Below are 20,586 nucleotides of genomic sequence, written 5' to 3'. Positions count from 1 at the left end.
ATCCACAAAGAAATTCCCAATACAAAAGAGTCTAGTACATAACCAAATGGCTAGTACATAGAACAATTTTTGGTACACAAGATAATTCCCAGTACAAAAGTGTCTAGTAAATAAAAAAATGTAAGATACAAAGAAAAATGTCCTATAAATTTTCCTTGAAAATAATTTCTGTTTTGTAAGGAATGTCCTATAAATCTATAATTGTCCATCATATAAGGACAGAATGTTTGAGAGAAAGAAAGAAGTTAAGATTGGAGAGAAAAAATACAGAGAGAATCAAATCAATGGGAAACTTCCAAAAAATATATGGAAACAAATCAATGAAAAACTACCAAAAATGAGGACAATTGAAATTTTAAAAGTAGAAAAACTGGAGAAATAAAATGAAAAGAGAAAGAAATCTGTTGAAATTTGAATGAGAAACAAATGACAAGTTTGTAAAGAAAAATGTGGAAAGAGAATTAGAGAGAAAATAGGATTTAAAGAGAAAAAAACAGAAAAGTAATTTTAAAGAGGGAGAAATCTGTTGAGATTGGAGAGAGAAATATGTGTGGGAGAAAATAAAAAAATAAATGAGAAATAAATCTAAAAACATTTTCGCGTTTCCCGAAAATTTTTGGATGACAATTCTGTAAATCTGTGGAAAGTACATGATTTGCTGTCAGATTATTTTTCAGAAAACTTTGCATTTCCCAAGAATTCTTTGATGGCACTTCCATAAATTTCGAAAAGAAGAAGGACGTTGCGGAATTTTTGCTTACCCTTCTGACTCTGTAGACATGCCTTCAATTTCTCGCCAACAATGGATTAGGCTCACATTTTGGGCCCAATTTTGGGTTGTTCGTCCAACACCTCAATAAGAATTCCCCTGCAAAGACTTACCCAAAAAGGAAAATGAATTGGGGACTCCCTGGGGCATACTCCCAAGTGTACTCCTCACATGACAAGGCTATTTTGGTCTTTTTCAGTCTGACAACAATTGTGATTAGACCAAAATGGCATTGTCGTTGTGAAAGGGAGTATACCTGGGAGTATGCCTAGGGCCCCCTATCATCATTGATCCAAAAATTGGTCATACTTTAGTTTACAGTTCATTTCTTAGTTGTCTTCTTCTTCTTCTTCTTTCTCATCTCTTACCACCAACTCCAACTCCGACCACTACCATTTTTTTTTTCTTCTTCTTCTTCTTCTTCTTCTTCTTCTTCTTCTTCTTCTTCTTCTTCTTCTTCTTCTTCTTTTTCTTTTTCTATCCTCCTAAAAATTCGTCAAACTTCACATCTTCCCATTACAATTTTCTATTCCGCAAAAAAGAAATCGTATTTCCCCAAAGCGACGGCCAAAAATTCGTCAAACTTCACATCTTCCCATTACAATTTTCTACTCCGCAAAAAAGAAATCGTATTTCCCCAAAGCGTCGGCCTTGATTTTTTTATCGCTATTGTTATCCCTTCAAAGTATGGCCTTTAGTAATGGGGACATGATGATTTTACTAGAGAAACATCTTGGTTGGGGAAACATAAATGTTAGAATAGGGAGAGAATAGAAACCCTCTCTTTTGTACTCTTTTAATTTCTCATCTCATAGATCTTCACTGATTTCAAGTCCCAAATACTTCATCCATCGTAGCACTAGGTTTCCATGATTAGTTTGTGGAATTAAATCGAGCTCTCAGCCAAACCAGGAACGGTGATTCTTTCTTCACGCAGTCACCGAATACATCCTCTTCTCACTACAAAACACACGGGTTTTAGCTACGCCCTTTTTTGCTACAGACTAAATGTATTGTAGCCGTTGGTCAATCATATGTTTGTATCAATTCCGTCGTGTGTAATTGTTAAACATATGTATGTATCAATTCCGTCGTAAGCAAAAATTTTTCAGAATTTCGAAATCACTATTTTGCTATAATGCATAAAGCAGATTTGCTATGTCCAGACTATAGCTAAAAGCAGAAAAATGGTTACAAAATGTTGTGCCAAATATTTCGGATGTGAAGTAAATTAGGGCTCCAAAATTGGAAGGCGCGCCCCGCAAGTCGTTTTTCAGCAGTATCGAGAGCCTTCTCCCTGATTAGTTTAGGAAACCATTATACTAAAGAAGATTGAACTCGTCGTCTTCTCCTAAATTATATATGTACTTATTAATTTTTCAAAAATAAAAAATAGAATATAATCATGCACTTAAAAAAGACAAAAGAAAGAAATAATACCTAAAACAAAATTAATCAATCAATAAATAACGAAAAATAACTGATACAAAAAAAAAGTTATGAAAGTTTAAAAGATGTGAAGTGATTTCAGAAATATCATCCTGACTGTTCGATGTAAATAGTTGCACGTCCGTCAATATTTTTATCTTTTACTATTTTCTTAAACTTCATTTACATATATTTAAGGTATCAAATTTTCTTTAGTAGTTTTTTTAAATTATATCTTTTAATATTTTCTTAGACTTTGATTACATTTTCCCTAAGATATCAATATTTCTCCAAGTAGTTTATTTATTTATTACTTATTTTTATAAGCATTATTATTTAAACTTTCTTTGTGTTATATATTTTAAGACTTGATTACCTCCATTTTTATGCTTTTTTTAAATTTTATTTTATTTGGGTCTTGATAACCTTCTTTTCTTCTGACATTTTCGTTTTTGTTTGGAGGATCAATTTATTTTTTATATTATATTTATTTATTTATTCAAAAATAATAAATAAAATATAATCAAGTATTGAGGTCACTAATTTATTTTTATTTAACTTCATTAGTTTATCTAACTTGGAGTAAACCAAGAGAAACACGTTATACTTGTCACTTGCACCAACGTCCTTAACCTTCTCACTCGTGTCCCATATAGCTTTTAGGATCAATTCGCCAGCTTCGTTCGGATTCATGTTTTCATTATATCTAAAAGAACAAAAGGTCATTGTGAGAATGAAAGGATTATGCAACTTAATTAATAATAATTGTATCACAAACATCAAAAATATTATTAAAACAATCCTATCCTTCGGTGAGAGTATCGATGACATACAATTTCCGATTGCCATCATAACAATTATAAATAAAATATAATAAGGATCATTTATTTTTTGGCGTTGATAACCTTTTTTTTCTTCTTCGTTTTTTATAAGGATCATTTATTTTTTAAATTATGTATATTTATTTATTTTTTCAAAAATTATAAATAAAATATAATCAAGTATCTAAAAAGGACAATTTTTCTTCGACTTTGATTACATTTTTTCAAAGGTATCAGTTTTTCTTTAACTAGTAAATTTATTTATTACCTATTATTTTCAAGTATTATATTTTATACTTTGTTTATGTTATATTTCTTTTCCACTTAGGTTGTGTTTGATATCAGGGAAATAATTCCACGGAAATAAAAGAGTTCCATGGAAAGTCTTTCACGGAATTTATCCCGTGGAAATAAGAGTTCTTTCGTTTGGTAGTCATCTATTATTCCGTGGAATTACGAACTCTATTATTTGGTTGACAACTAACTTCTACGAATATAATATTCACTGAAGAGTTTTTATTTATTTCTTTACGTAGTCAAAATAACATTTTTACCGTTATGTTGCCAAAATTACATTTTCATCCTTATGTTGTCCAAATTACATTTTTACCCTATGTCGTCAAAATTGTACTTTTACCCTTATGTTACAAAATTATTTAACCCTGTGTCACTTTGCTAACTTAAGAGTAAGAATGTCAAGTTGTCGATAAAACAAGACAAAAATGAAATTTGACAACGTATGGATAAAAAATGAATTTTACTAATATAAAAGGGTAAAATTGTCATTTTAATATAAAAGTGTAGACATACCATTAGTAAGAATGTCATTCAGACCACATAAGGATAAAAATGTCATTTTTGTATTATATGAGGGTAAAAATGTCATTTTGACACATAAGGGTAAAAATGTCATTTTGACAACATAAGGGTAAAATGTCAATTTGATATAATAAAAGGGTAAAAATGTAATTTTGGTTATATAAAGACAAAATGTCATTTTGACAACTTGTAAACATATCATTGGTAAGAAAATGACAAAAATGTAATTTGTCTAATGTATAAGTAAAAGTTTATTTTGCTAAACTTTTATGGGCAAAAATGTCATTTTGAACATATATGGAGATAAATATAAGGTTTCATGTAAATAAATATATTAAAATATTTTTATTTTGATTTTTGACTTTCCACGGAAACAAATTCCTAAGGGGGGAGCAAGGATTTAAAAATGGACTATTTCATGGAAATAGATTCTTTAGGGAATTAAAGTTGTTGAATTACATTTCGTATCAAACGGTGGAAATACTTATTTCCGTGAAAATTCTTCTATTTCCATGGAAATAGGAGATATCAAAAACACCCTTAATTACCTTCTCTTTTATTTTATTATTTTATTTTGGTGTTGATAACTTTTTTTCTTCTACCTGTTTCGTTTTTGATATATGGATCAATTTATTTTTTAAATTATGTAATTATTTATTTATTTTTCTTGAAAATAATAAAATATAATTAAGTACTTAAAAAGGACAAAGAAAGAAAAAAAACCTAAAACAAAATTAACACAGGAGTTCTTGTTTCATTAGCTGGTGATTTGGAGGCCTGGCAGTTGAAGCTAGTTTGACAAATATATCCTGATAGGAATTAATACTTAGTTTGAACCACAAACGCATCTAGTACTTGTTCAGCAAAATCACTTAGACATCATCTGAAAAGGGTCATGAACCGAACTGCATCGATGAGTTGTACCGAAGCTTCAGAAATTGGTATTTGTTGGGAGCTCCAACCTGTTGTTACAGAGTGTCCCCCTCCTCTGTTATACATGTACTGAGAGAATGACGGTAGAAAAAAAGGTTTGTACTAAAACTGCAAAAAGTGAGTTGGTTCAAACTTTAAAGTAAAAATGTCAATAATACATTAATAATGATTGTAATCGAACCATTAAAGTCACTGATTTATTTTCATTCATCTTAACTAGTTTATCTAACTTGGAGTAAACCAAGAGAAACACGTCATACCTGTAACTTGCCCACCAATGTGTGCACCGTCGTCTTTAACCTTCTCACTCGTGTACCGTATAGCTTTTAGGATCAATTTGTCAGCTCTATTTGGAATCATGTTTTCATTATATCTTAAAGAACAAAAATTCGTTGTGAGAATGAAAGGATTATACAACTTAACTAATAATAATTGTATCACAAACATCGAAAATATGATTAAAACAATCTTATCGGTGAGAGTATCGATGGCATATAATTCCCCGCTACCTTCGCAACAAAAATTGTTCGTGTAACAACCAAAGTTTTCGCGCTCTACGTTCCTCGAATCTACAAATGTCACTGTTGGATAATCTCTAGCATCCTGAAAGGACAAGGGTAAGAAAATATAACAAGTAAAAATACATAAATGAGAATTTTAAAAGTCTTACCTTTCTCATCCATCCCGCCACTAGTATCGGGTACATGTCAGGCACTTAGTTGTTTACCGAAAAAGTCATCAAGCTGAAAGGTCAACCTTATAACTAATGTTTTGTTCATACCCAAACAATCTATTTTTTCCTTCATAAGTTATCTCGCAATTTGCCACAGAAAAAACTCACTATACCACCTCCACTCGAATAATCTTTTTACGACCTTCCAGTATTGGTACAGTAGTTATTATACCATGTTCATTTGTAATCGGAAAAGTTACACGTCCGGCGCCACCTATGACTATTGAGTCTTTAGCGAATATAACTATAATAACGGTCCTTGGCTGATAAAGGGTAAAAACGAGTTCAGAAATACAGCTAGTCTTCAACAATGCTCAAAGCACGCATAACCACAAAGAATAAAAGTAATATCTGTTATAAAGGGCTAATGTCATATGGACTACGACTGTGAGGGGTGTGCAATACGCTCGATCCTGTATAGATCACATTATTGAAGCCCTCATTTTGAAGAAGAATATTTTAATTAAAAAAGTTAAATAACGATAACTACGAAAATTCTATGGACCTACCGAAGTGAGAGACTTCATTCAAGAGACAGTAGTTTTAGATTAGATTGAAATCCTATTATCTTGATAGACCACAACTAGAATAAGAATCACATTATCTTCGTTTAACTTAACAATGTTAGAAGTTGGTTATTTAGTCATTTCTGTAAGTTCTTTAATGGGTTAGTGTTTCCATTGTTAGCGGGAACAATCTATTTTTTATTATTTTAATATGAGCAATCAAACCTCTAATAGAATCATCTACCTTACAAGCACCGTCCTTGATTGTAATCACATACCCCTTCTCTTGCACCTGTCCCATAATTAGCAAATTATTTTTCAAAAGGGGAGCATAAAAGACATCGAAGATTGTCTCTTTGCTGTCCTCTTTAGTCACGATTTGAACATCACCTTTTCCAATAACATTCACTGTAGAATGATCACCCAAATTAATAGTAGTATGAAAGTGTAGCGCCCAAATCACAAATCTCAAGCTAATCGCCTTGAAATTAAAGATTTGGGACCTTCAAAATGGATTCACGAGCAACGCCTACCATGAGTGCACAATCAATACCTGAAAAATAAAATAGTTGGGTTAAAACCTAACTGCAGTAGATTTCCTCAAAAATAAGTCGCGGGTAGGAAAGCTCGATCCCCAATTAAGGAAGCATTGCATTCATATTAATTATTGTCATTTTCGGAAATTCAAGTGCGACAACTAACATCATAAAACGAGATTTACCTCGCGCATGTAGAAACTACTAATTTATGTTCTTGATTATTAGGTTTTCAAGATTTTCGTATTCTAATCCAATACTAACCCTTGTATTACAACAATGTTTCCTCTTTTTCTAACAAATATGAAATATCATGCCTTTAACTAAGGTAAACTTTTATAACACCAAACTAAACATGTAAGTAGACAAAATATTACGCCAAAAGACACAATAATCAAACCCTCGTTCGGGTTTCTAAGATCAATACACAACAAAATTAACTCTTAAAAAGAATTACAAACAAGTTCACCAAACAATTCAAGCCAACAACACATGACAAGTCAGAAGGGATGATACTCATAATAGATCCTCATGTGGATCGCAACCTCAAACAAGCAAATAACAATAATAGCTAACAAATATAGACTCACCACTAGAAGGTATCTACCTAGGAGATACATTGCCTAAAGAACAGAAACCATGTGAATTATCTCAATAAATTCGTTCATTGGAGACTGTCTTGACACCATACACAAAATTATCATAACTCTTCACTCGGAACTCTGATTAGTACACTGTTTGAATAATTAAAAAGTAGATGAATAGACCTTTCCAGAAATATAAGAAACACATATAAATTCATTAGCTATCAATACCAGATTTAATTTTAATCTAGACCAAAATACTGTAGGGATTGTTCTGACTCCTTGTACGAAAACTATTATAACTCCTCACTCGGAACTTCGGTTAATGCATCGTTTGAACTAATAGAAAGTAAACGAACAAACCTTCCCAACCATTTAAGAAACACATCAAGATTCATCATCTATCAATACCAGATTCAATTTTAATCTAGACCGAAATTCAATAGGGACTGTTCTGACACCTTGTACGAAAACTATTATAACTCCTTTGTCGGAACTCCGATTAATACACCGTTTGAACTAATCAAAAGTAGACAAATAGACATTTCCAACCATATAAGAATCACATCGAGATTCATCATCTATTAATACCAGATTCAATTTTAATCTAGACCGAAATACTGTCCTCAATAGATGTTTTATGGAATTCAAGATAAAACTAATATCTAAAGTATTTAATCGTTCTTTATAGAAACTATGTGATTAACAATACTAAATCTACAACGGAATAAATTGAAAGAGAATACAAAAAAATTAGGAGATAGAAAATCTACCTCATTTCGCCTTAGATGACTTCAAGACCACAATCATGCCTTGTTCTCTCTCTTGAGAACTCTATCTCTATCTCTTTTCTTCTTTATTCATCCTTCCTTTACTAAGGAGCGATCGCACCAACTCTCTTTTCTACATGTTTTCTTCAAAAGTAAGAGGATTAGGTTTTCTAAACCCACTAGTATTTCATCTAAACCAAACTGACCTAGATTTTTGTAATTTCCACCCAAATTGATATCTAAAAAAAATAGGTGTGTTACAGAAAATCTTCATTTATACAAGAAAATAAAGACTTTTACCGCACATATGATTGCTGCACCCACTGTCTAGATAACACGTTTATGGTTTAGATTTGCTGTCATTGTCATGGAAAGCCATTAAGAGAGTTTTTGGTTCTCTTTTCTCAACAAAGTTTCACTTCTCACCTTTTTCTTTGTCAGTAGGCAGCTTGGTGTAGCATTCAGAACGATAATGTCCAAAATTTTGACACCTATAGCGTTCAATGTTCGACTTATCAAACTGTTTTTCACGAGATTTTCCACGACTTCAATAATAATCTTCAAGCCTGAAGCTTGAGTGTTGTCTGCCTCCATTTCTGTTTCCTTGAGCTCCTCTTCCTCTTCCTCTACCTCGGCCTCTTCTTCTTGAACTTCTGTGGGATTACTGCTGCTCCTACACCCCTTCTGTTCATGAACTTGCAGAGAACTCTGCAGTTCATCAATGTCATTTGATTCTTCAATTGAACACACAATGTAATCAAACTTTGGTGTCATTGATCGAAGAATTTTTTTCTGATATGGTGACATCTGTCATGTTGTCACCATGAAGCCTCATTTTGTTTGCAATTGCCATTGTTCTAGCAAAATAATTATTCACCGACTCCTCTTGTTTCATTTGAAGAGTTTCGAAATCTCTACGAAGTGCTTGAAGTTGTGACCACTTCACTTTTTCCAATCCTCTGTATTTCTTTTTCATTGAATCCCAATCTCTTTGGAGGTATTTTTTTGCAGAATAGTCTCCAAAATAGAATGATCAATTGCCTCGAATAAATAATTTTCACCTTCAAATCCTTCAACTTCAGTTCATCTAACTTCTTTTGCTGAATTTCTGTTAAACCTCCAACATTTTGTGGTTCAACAATACCATTTTTTACAAGAGTCCAGTAGTCTTTTGATTTCAAGAAATTCTCCATTAACATGCTCCAATGGTCATTGTGACCATCAAAACGGGATATAGCTGGTTGAACAAAGTTGCCAACCTCCTTATCAGACATAGTAAGTTGTTGCTGCAAAGAAGAAAACTACTGTTTTTATGGGAATATTTATCAAACAGATGATGTTTGTGGCTTTGATACCAAATGTTGATTCTAAATTGATGATTCATTGATAATCAGACTACATATTTATAGAGAAGCTAAGAAATAAGTGACCCTTAAACATAGGACTCCACTTACCCACTAAATAAACTACAATTGAACACTTTTCCGCTATTGGAGTTATCCTAAAGAAATCGAAACACCAACCCACTAAGAGCATCTCCAAACGTCGAAGCTCTATATTGGCATAATCTTTATATTTTCACTCCTTAAATAGAGATTCACTCCAAACGCAAAACACTATTTAAGTCTCTATATTGGCATCTTTGTTATTTTATTAGTTTTAAATTTATAACTTATTATTTTTATTACTTATAACTTCTAAAATTTGATAAATTAAATATAATTAATATAGATTATATATAAAAACATTATATTAAAAAATACATATAAAATTAGAGATATTACAATGCGTACGTTACTACAAATCTTAGAGATATTACAATGCGTACATTACTACAAATTACGAAAATATAAACTAATATTGGTCCGGATGAAGATATTCAAGAAGAAGACACTGAAAGTTTTCCACAATTCCTATCTCGACATAAAAAAAAAATTAAAGATAAAGAGTGTCATTACGCGTTAAGAAATGCTTTGGTTGAGCATTTATGGGCAAGACGGGGTGATACTTCGTCTTAGAAAAATGATTAAATTCTACGAAACGATATGATCTTATTTATTATCTAATTTTGTATTTTGTTACGCATTTTATATTTATTAATAAAATTTTAATTATGGTTATTTATAATTATATAATTAATTAAATAGTATTATTAGGTTAGTAGAATACAAAAGTAATAGGACACAAGTGTCAATTCATAAAAGATATTAAGGACTCAAGTATAAATTTTATGACAACCAAGGACCAAAAATCTATTATGTCAAATCAGCTCTATAATATAAAGAAGTGAATAGTGAGCCTTCACATGTGAAGGCTCACTATTCACCATTCTCTACATTATAGAGAAGTAGAGGAGCCTTTGGAGCTCCAGAATCTCTATTTATGAAGAAATAGAGCACGTTTGGAGATGCTCTAAAGAACTTACAAAAATAACTAAATAACCAACTTCTAAGAGACAACTCATGTCTAGTTCCTTACTCATTCTAAAATTCCTGCAATTCTAGATAATATCTTTTCATTTTTTATAAGTGAAGTGTTATATAATAAATATAAAAAGCTTTCGTTTTATTAGATTGTAAAACATCCTGCTATAAAGGACAATTTGGTTTTCCCATAATTTCAGTTTGGGTTACATTATTACCTAGTCACAAGTGTGTGGTCTTTGTTAGAGTATATGATGAAAATGGTGTATCATTGGTGTAAACACATAAAAGTGATGGAAGTTGTGATGGTGCCAATAGAAATGGGGTGTGTTGTTATAAAGTTTGTTAGGAAATCAGTTATGAAGCGATTAGTAGTTAATGTCTGTTAAAGAGTTAGTTAAGATTTTGTTGGACTTTCTCTCTCTATATTAGGGATTCAATAAATACCCAAACTCTTTAATCTTTGTTTGACTAATCAATGAGAAATTCTTATTTCTTTTTCTAATATGGTATCAGAGCGGGAAGAATCTCTTCTTCATCTGTTTTTCTTTCTACTGTAATTTTCTCTCTAAAGATCAAATATAGCTTTCTCATCATCTTCTTCATCACCACTTGTTCCATCAAGTTCAGGATCGTCAACATCTCACTTGTCGAATTATGTATCTGAAAAGCTTGATAACCTAAATTACTTGATCTGGAAAGGTCAATTTGAGACGATTTTGATAGGAGCAGATTTACTTGGTTATGTTGATGGAACTATCACTACTCCATCACCAACCTTGACTGAAGGAGGAAGAGGGATACCAAATCCTGAATTTCTATCTGGCGAAAGACTGATAGCTATGTAAAGTCTTGCCTAAAATCAACTTTCAGTTGATCGATATCCTCTGATGTTCTTGGACTTAATACTACATATGAGATTTGAGAGTTTTTCTCACTATCTTTATCAGATGCATTGATTGCAGCAAATGAGAAGATTTCAGACAAACAGATTTTTGTCGAATTGTTCTTCAAGGTCTTGGTAAAGAGTATAATCAGTTTGCAATCATTATGCACAACAGAGATACGAAACAAACCTTTGTTGATCTAGGAACAAAACTTATCCATCATGAGCAATGACTTACTTTACAAGAAGGAGATGATGTTAATTCTGCTTATTTTGCAAAGAAAGAACAAATTAGGTATTGTAATCACCAAATCAGATTACCTAATCGATCATCTCAGCTTCATAGAGGTAATAGTTTCTCATAATCTAGATCTTTTTTTCTACATACTCAGTCTTTTATGAATAATCCTCAACCAAAGTCATATCAGCCTGGTGAGAAGGCTACTGACTTTGATTTTTCTACAATACCTTGTGGAATCTGTCGAAAATTAGGCCATTCATCCTCCAGATGTAGATTTAGGTATGCTCCTTCTCATGAACAACTTAAATACAACAATAATCCTAATAATACTAATAATTCTAATAATAACATTGGATCTCCAAGTCAATTTAGGAAAAACACAACCTACAATAATCAATATAACCACACTAAGCATAATTTTCTTGGTCTTCACCTCTTTGAGGAAGGAGAATGTTCTGGTCACAATGAAATTGATTTCACCCCATTCTCAAATACTGAAGAAGATATCTATGAGGCAAATTTTGGAATACCGGAAGAACTTGAGTTTGAAGAAGCTCATATGGCATTTCTAGTTCATTCAGAAAATGAATAGTCCTCTCATTCACATTTGAATCAATTTGGTTAGCTGACAGAGGGGCATCGAGTCACATGACTCATGATATTACAACTATGTCAAATAAAAAGTATTATAATGGCAATGACACTATAATGATGGAAGTGGGATGTGTATACTAATTAAGAGTACTGGTGATGTTGATCTTAGACGTCTTCACATAATTTTCATTTTTCAAAATGTGTTACTTGTTCCTCATATAAAAAGGAATTTGTTATCAATAGCTCAGTTTACCAAAGATAATCAATGTATACTGCAATTTTCTCCATTGGGCTATAAGGTGGGGGATCTATTGTCTGAGAAAGTTCTAAATGAAGGGCCTATGGTGAATAATCTGTATCCTATCACTTTTAAGGTGCAGAACCCATCTTCATCAGCAGAAGTTAACACATATGTGCTAGCTGCCTCATCTTCTACATGGCATAAGAGACTTGGGAATCCCTCATATTCTGTTCTACAACTTCTTCACAGAAGCAAAGTTACTGATATTAATATAAAAGACTCTGAAGGTTCATGTCATTTATGCAAATTGGCCAAGAGCAAGACTCAATCATTTGCTAATTCTCAAAACATCACTTCAGCTCCTTTTTTTCTTATACATTGTGATATATGGAGCCCATCTCTAGTATCTTCTAAAGAGGGGTACATGTATCATATTCTCTTTTTTGAAGATTTTAGCCGCCATGTTTGGTTGTTTCCTCTGAAGGTGAGATCAGATAGTCTCCAATTGTTTCAAGAAGTTTAAACAACTGAGTGAAATTTTTTTCTCTACATCCATAAAGCAATTTCTGAGTGATGGTGCACCTGAATTGGCTAAGGGGATTTCAAATTCTTTCTAGATCAGTGTGGAATTACCTTTAGATGCACTTGCCGCTATACTCCTCAGCAGAATGGACGAGCTGGGGGGAAGAATAAACACCTTACTGAAATAGGTAACACTTTACTCTACCTAGCTAATGCTCCTAAACATTTTTGGTTTCAAGCATATTCTACAGCTATTTACATCATTAATAGACTTCTGATGTGGCGTGAAAATGCCACATTTAGGTCACTTAACTTTGATTAGTTAGTTCCTTTCGGGTTTCATTTCTAATTATTTATGTGTTTTTATTGCTAGGTAGTTTATTTGGGGTTTGGCGTGTGATTCGGAATAAAATAGCGAATTATTACATTTTCATCTAATGCGATCAAAGGAATGAAATGAGCACCAAGGGTATCGTAGTCATTTTGGTGAATAATCAATAGTTAAATGACAAGGGGAGTCAATGACGAATCCAATGGAGAAAACGAAAATCAATTCGGAGTTCGGACGAAGAAATTATGGAAGAAAGAAGCCGAGGTCTTCTCTTGAAATAAATTTGTAGAGAAATGATGAAGGCACCTCTTTAGTCTCAATCAAGCCCAAGTCCAAGAAAGACCCAAAGAAGAAGAAAAGATATTGATTTTAGGAGCACCCTCCTTTAAGAAGACAAAGTCAAGTCTTATAGACTAAGTCTTAGTCAAGGGTTGGAAGACACAAAAAAAGGGGGGTCATCTTCTATTTTGGTGAAAAGTCTGTTTTGGGGAAAGAAAGGAGGAGAGAGAAAAGTTAGGGTTTGTTGTTCTTGTGAGGGAAGAGACTAGGGTTTGAAGCTTGCATAGAGAGAAGGAAAGGGAGGAGTGCCGGCCAAGCAAGGTCGGCCGAGCTCAAGGCCGGCCAAGCTCGGCCGGCACGGGACAGAGACGGGACGAGCAGCAGCTCTAGTCCGGCCAGCAGATCGGGATTGTAAGAAGCAGCAAGCTCGGGCTGCTACCATTCTTCACGGTACAACTCCAGCACAACCGAGAGGAGCATCACGAACAGCAGCTCGGGTTCTTCAGCTCGGCACAACAGCTCGGGTTGATGTTTACTCGGCCGGAACAGCAAGGAGCAGCTCGGAATTTGGTGTATTCCGGCCAGATCTTCTCGATTGTTTTCTTGGCCGAAATCTCCATCATTCTTGCCGGAAAACTCATGGGTTTCGCTTGACATCATTTTGCTTTGGTTTCCTTGTGTTTGGTTTGAGGTTGGCTGTTGATCTCTTGAGAGAGAAAGCTTGGATGAAGCTTTAATGGTGGATAGAGTTTGAGAGGAAGAAGATGATTAAGGCTATGGGGCACTCTGTTTTTGCTTGGGGACACCCAATTTGCAATACTAAAGGGAAACCCACATTCTGCTAAGAGGAGTTCGGCTGCATTTAAGGACTTATCTTTTCCGATAATCTTAGCCTCACGCCTCATCGAAAAAGGGGGATTCTCGCTTTAACTCATGTTTTTCTTTATATTCTTTCAATTCATTACTTGATTCACCATTGTTAGCTAGTTCTCGTGTGTCGAATATGGGATGAAATGTGATGAATATGTGATTATCTATGTGATGATTTTATGGTTTGATAATAAATTGATGTTCTCTTATTTCGATTACTTGTTTCAATCGTTTTTCATGTGTCTTATCAAGTACTTCGCATAGTTAATCGATTAGGCAATGTGATCGACGATTCGGTTTTATTCGTTTAGGAAGTTTATTTGACTAAGTATTATCTCCGGACATACGTAGTGCTTATGAACATCCACCGTAGGAATCAAGACGAGGTTTGTATCAATCCATTCGATTAGACCGTACGTAGTTGTAGGTTCACCACATCGGATTCCCGGACATCAACACTTCTCTAACTTGTCGTTCCCGACTCTTGTTCCTTCGACTCTTCTCTCGAATCTCTCTCGCCCGTTTACTTTTATTGTTTAGTTTAGTTATTTTACTTGTTTGCTTTATTCTCTTATCAGCTTATTCAATCAAAACCCTCGTTTACCTTTGTTTTTTCTCCTTTTAGTCTAAGTTAGCGTTTAATATCTAGATCGAGGGATAAGACCCTTCGATATCCAAACTACCTTCCTATCCTTGGATCGATCCCGGCTTTGCCGGATTACTACTTGATACCTCCGCTTGGGTGTGCAACCTTTTCGGGTGCATCAAGTTTTTGGCGCCGCTGCCGGGGATAGGTTTAGTAGTTAGGATAGCGTTTGTTGTTTTGTTCATTAGTTTAGGGTTAGTTGCTTACTTAGGCGTTTTTGTTTTCTTTTATTTTCTTAGTTTCTTACTTTTTCTTGTTTTTTTTTTTAGGTACCTGGACTTCGAAAAGAGCTAAAAACAGACATTGGAGTGGAGGAAAAGAAAGGAATCAAGAAGGGTAGGAAAGTGAGAAGCGGAACAAAGCAAGAGGCCTTCGCTAGTATCGTATTCTATTCTCTCTTTCTTAGTTGTGTTCAATTGGTTGGAAAACTCTTAGTTTCCATTCATAGTTTGTGTGTTATCATCATTGAACATAGTTGCATAGTATCGTCTCATTGGTACAAATGGCAAATTATTATAATGATTGGCCTTACGATGAGGATGGTGACTACATCGGTGATCCACATGCCATTAATACTAGTCGACCACCTAGAAGTCTCCAAGATAATAGACATGCATATAGGCATGGTCCGACTAGTAATAGGAATAGGCGAGTTGAGTCTGACCGACCTAGGATGACCATGGGCGAATATCGACAAATGTATGGAGTCGGTCAGACTAGTAATGAATATGGTCTTAGGGATTATGAGCATGAGGGTAACCAACCCCGTAGGAGTCTTCGAGACTATCAACAAGCATTTGGGATGACCACACCTTCATGTATGAATTTGTCATTTGATGATGCCCGTAGTTGTATTACCAGTGATCGACCATGTCGAAGTCTTCGTGACTATCGACAAGCATATATGAATGGCTCATTTTGTGATGAAAATACCCGACTTGATGATTCCATTCAAAGAGTCGAGCCTATGTATCTACATGAGGGTAGTGAAGAAAGGACCATGGAGACCATTAACCCGGTTTGTGCTATTTGTGCGAGCTTAAGCCATTTGACCGAGTATTGTCCCATGCCCCGTGCTCCGCGAGAGTCTTCATCTAGTTATACTCATATGTCTTATTACGAGGAAACTTCTCAAGATAGTCTCCAAGCATTTTTAGAGTACCAGACTAGATTTAATCGAGATGTAACTGAGATCACGGAATGGATGCTCAAAATTGTTGATAGAATTGAGTCGGAGCTTATCGTTGACGAGGAAGGGGTTTTCCCACCCCAAACTCAAGAAGAGACTAGGAATGATGGTGAGGGTAATACACCTAAACCTAGTCTTAATTTAAATGTCGAAGATGCTCCTGGTAGACCCTTTGAGCATGACTTGATCGATGACCCTTATTGCTCGTTACCTGGACCATTATCGTCTCACCATGATAGGATTACACTAGAGTTCGATGTTCAAAATGATGGCTATTTGAGCAAGTTTGGGAATGACACTATTCTGAACTTTCCGAGTTTTGACACTTGTAAGGAGTCAGTCTTAGATGCCATGTTAGGAAGGCCTGATATTATAACTGACTGCGAGGCTCTAGATGCCTTTGAGGATATTGATGACGTAGTAGTTAGAGACATGTTGGATAGATTTTCAGACCATTTACCTAAGGAAATCATGGACCTTAACTTGGTCCCCGAGCCTACTGCATTGTCCTTAGAGCCTCGTCTGACCTTCCATACAATCTCAGACTCGATTGTTGATCCCTTTTGGGACATTTCAGACGTCCTCCCGAAGACATCTATAGACATAGTGGATGTTTTATCCACTAAGCTTGCAGATGATTTTATGCCTTCGACTGACCTCTTGACCCTACACTTGTATGTTGATCCTTTCGATGACTTCTTAGTCTTCACTCCTTGTATTTATGCCTACTTAGTGGATTGTGCACCCACTAAGTTTGGGGATGGCTTCTTTTCTTTTGTCGTCTCACGTGCACTTCTTTACGTTGATATTATTGTGAGACGATTAGCACCTGTATATATTTTTATTTGGGTTGATCCCCAAATCTTTCGTCTTTTGCTTTATGATCGTTGAACCGATTAAGATAGGTTTTGATGTTTGTGGGTATCATCTCTGGAAACCCTCCACGAGACAAAACTCGTGCTCTCGTGCATATGAGAGACTCAAAGGCTAGTTGCATAGCTTGATGCAATCGAGTGATCCCGCGTGAGTGGTCATTTTTATATGGTCATGCTTATGTTTCATTCTTATTCTATTTATTGATGTGTTAGGAGCGTTTCTCAATTTGTATACTTTTGGGACGTGGTTCGTTCCAAGTTTGGGGATGGCGATGGACTTATCATCAACTTGGAACTCGAATACTTAAGTCTTGGTAGTATCACTTTTTATCTCCTTCGGCTATGGTAATATCCTTCCACTATTCTCTTTAACTTATTGTACCTCTTATCTTTTGGTGAGTATATGCTTAGTACATTGAGGACAATGTTAGTTTTAAGTTTGGGGATGGGGATACGACCATTTAGTCGCATGACATCATGACCTTAGATTTCAAAAGACAAGAGGGTTCAACAAATTGACCAAATTTGAAAATTTTTGGGTAGATTTGGTATGACTCTAGTGGTATTTTTAAGTATGTTGATACATGTGGTTCTTTCTTGATAAATCTTATGAATGCTCTTAGTCTTTTCATGAATGTTAAGTCCTTTGGTGTTGGTGTCTTATCATGTGAGTAGCATCTTAAGGAAGAAGGAACACTTCTAAGTGACCTAAAATAGTCATTAGTGGAGACTTAAACCCATGTGAGATATCTGAGCCTTTTTATTGCCTTTGAGTGTACTCTTCCGCGCTAACTCCGAGTAGAATGAAGAGCTACTCAACTTCGCAACTTTCAACAGAGCTTAGACGATCTCATGAGCTCAACTTCCTTAGCCACTAGGAGTGACATCAGGATAGCGAATAAACCTTACTCTTGTAGTCCATGAAACCCGATAATGGTGTCAACTTTAGGGAAACGGATACTCCACCATCCATTCATCATACTACTCTCGAGAATGAAGACATGAAAAGTAAAGAAGAAAGGATGTGAAAGCAAAATGTGAAAGTAAAGGTGATTTGTTGAGAATACTAGTTGTATTTTTGTTTTGGTGTTTGGTATGTGTGTAAGAAAGTGAAAAGTGAAAAAACGAAAAAAACGAAAAAAAGAAAAAAAAGTGAAAAGAAGACAAAAGAAAGAAAAAAAAAAAAAAGAAAGAAAAAAAAAAAAGTTTGGTTATATGTGTTATTTTGTGTTTGTGTAAGTGTTATGAAAATAAAGTATTCAATGCACGAAGTTAAGTTTAAAGGTTGTTTGAGTGTTCTTTTATCGTTGAAGGCGTCGACATTCTCGGGATTTCATCATCTTCCATTCCATCACTTGTATCCGTTTACCTTTAGGAGACATTATTAGAGGGTAGAGTGGGTGAGAAGGGTGAGTGAGCTTCCCCATTCCGTTAGTGGTTATTTCCATTCCTAAGAGATCATTTCGTTTTAGAACTTGATATCCTCATTTAATTTTTGTATGTGTTGAGTTTACTTTATTCCATGCTCACACATGAGAGTGAACCATTAGATTCCATTTTGAGTGATTTCATGTTTAAGAGCGTATGACCGTGAGGCCAAAGTCGAGGCGAAATGTGCTATGATAGGAAACAAAGTTTTGTTACTTTAGACTTGGATGATGCTCATGATGATGGGACACTTGCACTTAAGTATGAAACTATTAGTGAGGAGACTCTTAGCATGCTTTTGTGTTTATTGGTTTGATTCATGTGTTTGACACACTTAAGTCTCTCACTTGTTGATCATTACCTTATTTGCATCGATAGTTCGACTCTTATGTCTTTTGAAAATCTAGAATTTTGTGGGTGTATTCACTGGAAACCCTCACGAGACGAGACTCGTCCACTAGGGGTAACCTAGGGGTTTAACGGCTTGTTGCATACGCTAAATGCAACCGGGATGCCTCCGAAAGTGAGTTAGGTTTACTTTATTGTCTTGTTTTGTTTGTTGCTCGAGGACTAGCAAATTCTAAGTTTGGGGATGTTGATGTGGCGTGAAAATGCCACATTTAGGTCACTTAACTTTGATTAGTTAGTTCCTTTCGGGTTTCATTTCTAATTATTTATGTGTTTTTATTGCTAGGTAGTTTATTTGGGGTTTGGCGTGTGATTCGGAATAAAATAGCGAATTATTACATTTTCATCTAATGCGATCAAAGGAATGAAATGAGCACCAAGGGTATCGTAGTCATTTTGGTGAATAATCAATAGTTAAATGACAAGGGGAGTCAATGACGAATCCAATGGAGAAAACGAAAATCAATTCGGAGTTCGGACGAAGAAATTATGGAAGAAAGAAGCCGAGGTCTTCTCTTGAAATAAATTTGTAGAGAAATGATGAAGGCACCTCTTTAGTCTCAATCAAGCCCAAGTCCAAGAAAGACCCAAAGAAGAAGAAAAGATATTGATTTTAGGAGCACCCTCCTTTAAGAAGACAAAGTCAAGTCTTATAGACTAAGTCTTAGTCAAGGGTTGGAAGACACAAAAAAAGGGGGGTCATCTTCTATTTTGGTGAAAAGTCTGTTTTGGGGAAAGAAAGGAGGAGAGAGAAAAGTTAGGGTTTGTTGTTCTTGTGAGGGAAGAGACTAGGGTTTGAAGCTTGCATAGAGAGAAGGAAAGGGAGGAGTGCCGGCCAAGCAAGGTCGGCCGAGCTCAAGGCCGGCCAAGCTCGGCCGGCACGGGACAGAGACGGGACGAGCAGCAGCTCTAGTCCGGCCAGCAGATCGGGATTGTAAGAAGCAGCAAGCTCGGGCTGCTACCATTCTTCACGGTACAACTCCAGCACAACCGAGAGGAGCATCACGAACAGCAGCTCGGGTTCTTCAGCTCGGCACAACAGCTCGGGTTGATGTTTACTCGGCCGGAACAGCAAGGAGCAGCTCGGAATTTGGTGTATTCCGGCCAGATCTTCTCGATTGTTTTCTTGGCCGAAATCTCCATCATTCTTGCCGGAAAACTCATGGGTTTCGCTTGACATCATTTTGCTTTGGTTTCCTTGTGTTTGGTTTGAGGTTGGCTGTTGATCTCTTGAGAGAGAAAGCTTGGATGAAGCTTTAATGGTGGATAGAGTTTGAGAGGAAGAAGATGATTAAGGCTATGGGGCACTCTGTTTTTGCTTGGGGACACCCAATTTGCAATACTAAAGGGAAACCCACATTCTGCTAAGAGGAGTTCGGCTGCATTTAAGGACTTATCTTTTCCGATAATCTTAGCCTCACGCCTCATCGAAAAAGGGGGATTCTCGCTTTAACTCATGTTTTTCTTTATATTCTTTCAATTCATTACTTGATTCACCATTGTTAGCTAGTTCTCGTGTGTCGAATATGGGATGAAATGTGATGAATATGTGATTATCTATGTGATGATTTTATGGTTTGATAATAAATTGATGTTCTCTTATTTCGATTACTTGTTTCAATCGTTTTTCATGTGTCTTATCAAGTACTTCGCATAGTTAATCGATTAGGCAATGTGATCGACGATTCGGTTTTATTCGTTTAGGAAGTTTATTTGACTAAGTATTATCTCCGGACATACGTAGTGCTTATGAA

At 35.1% G+C, this 20,586-nt stretch overlaps 1 long non-coding RNA gene and 1 pseudogene across 1 annotated transcript; one reads left to right on the top strand and one right to left on the bottom strand.

Annotated features, from left to right (window-relative positions):
• Positions 1 to 8,239: 8,239 nt before the first annotated feature.
• Positions 8,240 to 9,173, bottom strand: LOC147543687 (uncharacterized; annotated as a pseudogene).
• A 3,952-nt stretch (positions 9,174 to 13,125) lies between these two features.
• On the top strand, positions 13,126 to 20,434 carry LOC147543686 (uncharacterized). The gene is made up of 2 exons (XR_015223279.1): positions 13,126 to 13,753; positions 19,662 to 20,434. It is a non-coding gene; the product is annotated as an uncharacterized LOC147543686 (long non-coding RNA).
• The last annotated feature ends 152 nt before the right edge of the window (positions 20,435 to 20,586 follow it).

The sequence above is a fragment of the Eschscholzia californica genome, unplaced genomic scaffold (assembly GCF_041429995.1).
Source record: "Eschscholzia californica isolate CP2 unplaced genomic scaffold, dmEscCali1.0.p SCAF_4, whole genome shotgun sequence".
Classification (NCBI taxonomy): Eukaryota; Viridiplantae; Streptophyta; class Magnoliopsida; order Ranunculales; family Papaveraceae; genus Eschscholzia; species Eschscholzia californica.
Note: the sequence above shows the minus strand (reverse complement) of the source record. Positions and strands in the feature narration are given on the sequence as shown.